General features: G+C 40.4%; 1 non-coding gene across 1 annotated transcript; it reads right to left on the bottom strand.

Moving 5' to 3' along the window:
* Positions 1 to 3,215: 3,215 nt before the first annotated feature.
* On the bottom strand, positions 3,216 to 3,412 carry LOC113973461. The gene has a single exon (XR_003536224.1). It is a non-coding gene; the product is annotated as a U2 spliceosomal RNA (small nuclear RNA).
* Between the last annotated feature and the right edge of the window lie 401 nt (positions 3,413 to 3,813).

The raw sequence follows: 3,813 nt of genomic DNA, 5'->3' as shown, positions 1-3,813 counted from the left end.
CCCTCAGGACTCTGGGATGCATCTCATCAGGTCCCAAAGACTTCTGTGCATTCAGCTTCCTCGGGTGTCATGAACCTGATCCTTACTTACAGTGGGAAACACTTTGTTACAGCAGTGGGAAGGGTATGATTTAAGGTACTTTCTAGGGCAAATGTGAAATGTGTTCATTGTTTGCTAACCTTTTTTCAAAGGTAAAATGAAGGCTTGTTTTGTTTAGTTTAGCCACGTGCTTCAGGCTAATGGTAATTGTCAAAGTGCTTCAGATGCTGTCCTGCATAAAGTATGTAGTTCTAGTGGATTCTGGACTGGGGAAGAATGGGGCAATGGGGTATTTACTTCTCTGGAAGTAAATACCGAGCAAAGTGCCTTACTATATTCCAGTATGCATTAGTCCATTAGGAGGTTGATGGCTTCTTTTCATAACACAATCATTTTCATGCATACTCTAAAGTCATTTCTTGTCTTCTTTTGAAGGTATTAAAATCCTGACAGTTTTGTGTAATTCTTTGGTAAAATGAAACAATAATTTCATTCATAAAACTGAATCATCATTATCCATAATCATCAGTGGATTATTCATTTAGTAAAAAGAAAATATTGTATCTTCAAGGGCAGTCATCAACTTTTGTATATTTGATTTGAAATTTAATTTGTTTATAGAGAGAACCTTTGCTTTTTACATTTTTATACAATTTAAAAATTTGGGTTTGCTCTTTTTTATGCATCAAAGATCTTTAGTGGATTATCACTGCTATTTATGTCTATAAGGCAGTGTTTGTTCAACCTGTCAGATCAACAGTTCATTACTTTAAGGTGAAAAAAAAGTACAGTGATCCCTTTGTATCACGGAAACATTATGGTTGGAAGAGATCTCTGGAGATTGCCTAGTCCAACAAAGATGATATATGCTGAGGGCTGCTAAAAATATGAGTATCATAATAACGATAATTTTCTGGTTTCTGTGCGTATGTTTATAAAGCCTTAACTAAGTGCAATATTACAGAAAAAATATGGTAGGCAAGGTTTTCTTTGTTATGCAGTAAATCTTTCAGTCTTTCATCATGTTTGTATCATTTCTCAGTAGGAAAGTGGTAAGATGATCCAGTCTATAACATTAGCTGTTTGCTTTTGGCTTTGGAAGAGAAGGAGTATGGTGTACATACATGAGTCTAGGGACTATTTTTCAATTTCCATGAAAATGTGATCTTCTTTAGCTAAATTGTGAATTTCTGAGAACACTGCAGCGAGCAAACAGCTGTTGAGCCAAAAAGGAAGTGGTGGAGAACCCAACAGGTCTCAGGAATGAAGCCTGGATGTTGAGATAAGGAGAGAAGGAAGGATGGAAATGCCCAGAATGTAAGCACTGAGTGAATAATCATTGTAATAAGGAAGAGTATAAAGATTACATTTCCCTAACCACAGTGGCTTCAAGAACGCTCTGGAACTTCCCAGATTCTTCTGTGTGCTGCTGCATTCTCTCTTGTGAGGCTTGACAGTCACAGTATTCAAATAAAATGTTAAAAGGTTTCAGAAATACACTGTAAGAGTGATTTGGAGCCCTTAGAAGCATGAATTTATGATGTAAAGTTCAGATGGATCTTGTCTACAGGAGAGAAGTTGAAAGGAAACATGATAGCAGCTTTCAAACAGTTAAGAAGAAATGTGGAATAAACTCATCTTCATGTCTGTGAGGAGTGAAACAAGAAGTAACAGACTGAGATTGCAGCTCAGGAAATTCAGATGAAGCACAAGAAAAACCGTTTTTGGCAGTGAGAATAGTGAAGCAGTAGAACACGTTGCATATGAAGGTTTTGGAATCACCATCTGTTGCAATTAGAGACTAAGCAGATATCTCCAGGAATTACATCAGTGGAGTTGATGATGTTTTGGGCTACAATGGGAACTAATTGGTTTTAGGACATCACTTCCAACCCCCATTTAAAAAAACGTAATTATACAACTAGTCTACAAGTACTACAACTATATACAACAAGTAGAAAATGTTTTGCATAAACAAAGGCCTCTCTAATCCTCCAGAAAAAGCTCTTTTGGGTCCTGCAGTTGGGATAAGAGCTACATAAATTCAAGATATGAAGAAGATATGCATTTTAAGAGCTGCTAACCACTGAAAAAATCCCCAAAGGACATGGTAGATTCCACATAGCTTAAAACCAAAAGTGTTGTAGCTTATATATAATTTATGGGCATGACTCAGATGTAACTGTTTGAATTTACTGTATTTAGGCTGTCCTTTATGGGATGTGAAACTTGGTGATTTGAAATCCTATTTAACCTTATTGTGTGACTAACATTTCCTGAGATATCATATTCTATGTCTGCATATGCAAGGCATTCAAGTAATACAACACACTATTTTAGACTCCATCATGTCCAAAATCTGCTGTAAAAGCCACAAAAATACATTCACAGAACAATGTAAAATGAGCACAGTTTTTGTTGTGTGTGTCTGAAAGTGGTGTGCCTGTAACTGCAAATCTTGCTGCAGGATTAAAGGAGACACATTTTTATCGCAGCATTAACTTTGTCTTAGATTTGCTTAATCTAACCTCTAAATACTGGATTCTAGTTCAGTTATTAGGAAGAAATTCTTCCCTGTGAGGGTGGTGAGGCCCTGGCACAGGTTGCCCAGGGAAGCTTTGGATGCCACACCACTGGAAGTGTTCAAGACCAGGTTGGCCAGGGCTTGGAGCAACCTGGTCTAGAGGAAGGTGTCCCTGCCCATGGCAGGGGGTTGGAACCAGATGATCTTTAAAGTCTCTTCCAACCACAACTGTTCTGTGATTTTATGAAATACTGCAGATAAGGATCGACTTTGCAAAGCACATCTCATTTCAGAATCTGACCCTCCACTTGCAACTACGATGAGGACACTGTGCATTCTGCAATGCTAGAAAAAGTGACCTGTATCAAAATAAGAAACGTTTAAATTAGAAGAAGTAATTAAGTAATCATTATGTCTTCTTCTTAGGGTTGCAGCCAGCACTGAACAATACCTGACCCAACACCACCTTGCCAACTAAACCATGGCACTAAGTGCCACATCCAGTCTCTTAATCATCTCCAGGGATGGTGACTCCACCACCTCCCTGGGCAGCCATTCCAATGCCCAATCACTCTCTCTGTAAAGAACTTCTTCCTAATGTCTAACCTAAACTTCCTCTGGCGCAGCTTAAGACTGGGACCTCTTGTCCTAAAAAAAAAAAAGTGTCCTGGAGGCACTGCAATACTGGGACGATGTGCTGAGTGGCAGGAACAACCTCTGGGTCCAACTCCCGTGCCCAAAAAACCATTTAATATAAAGTCCTCTCATCAAAGACGCATCAGATATTAAACTGGTAAGAACCAACAGCGAGAAGAGCACTTGATCTTAGCCAAAAGGCCGCAAAGTGATGGTCTAACCAGCACCCCTCTCTCTTATTTGGCAACACAACCAGGTTGTCCCACGCCCACATAGGAACCCAATGGTCATTATCGGCATGCGTAAAACTCGTGATTAAAAAATTATCCGTTTATTATTGATGTATAAAACTGATTCTCTTTATTCGAGTGGGCCCTTTCTTATGTCAACAAAGAGCTTTTGGCGTCACTTGGGGCAGCACAGAGCGGGACGAAGACGCTGAATGAACAACAGAGGAAAGCGGAGCGCCCCGACTTGCTCTAAGGGGCCGAGGGGGCCGCGCTGAAGGAACATGGCGGTACCAGTAGCCACGCCCCCTTTTTGGGCCCGCCCCTTGGCCCCGCCCACATCGCCTCTCCCATATAAAGCCCGCGGGTGGGCGGGGCCCCGGGGGC

This window comes from Neopelma chrysocephalum, unplaced genomic scaffold (genome assembly GCF_003984885.1).
Source record: "Neopelma chrysocephalum unplaced genomic scaffold, ASM398488v2 Primary Assembly neopelma1_101, whole genome shotgun sequence".
Classification (NCBI taxonomy): Eukaryota; Metazoa; Chordata; class Aves; order Passeriformes; family Pipridae; genus Neopelma; species Neopelma chrysocephalum.
Note: the sequence above shows the minus strand (reverse complement) of the source record. Positions and strands in the feature narration are given on the sequence as shown.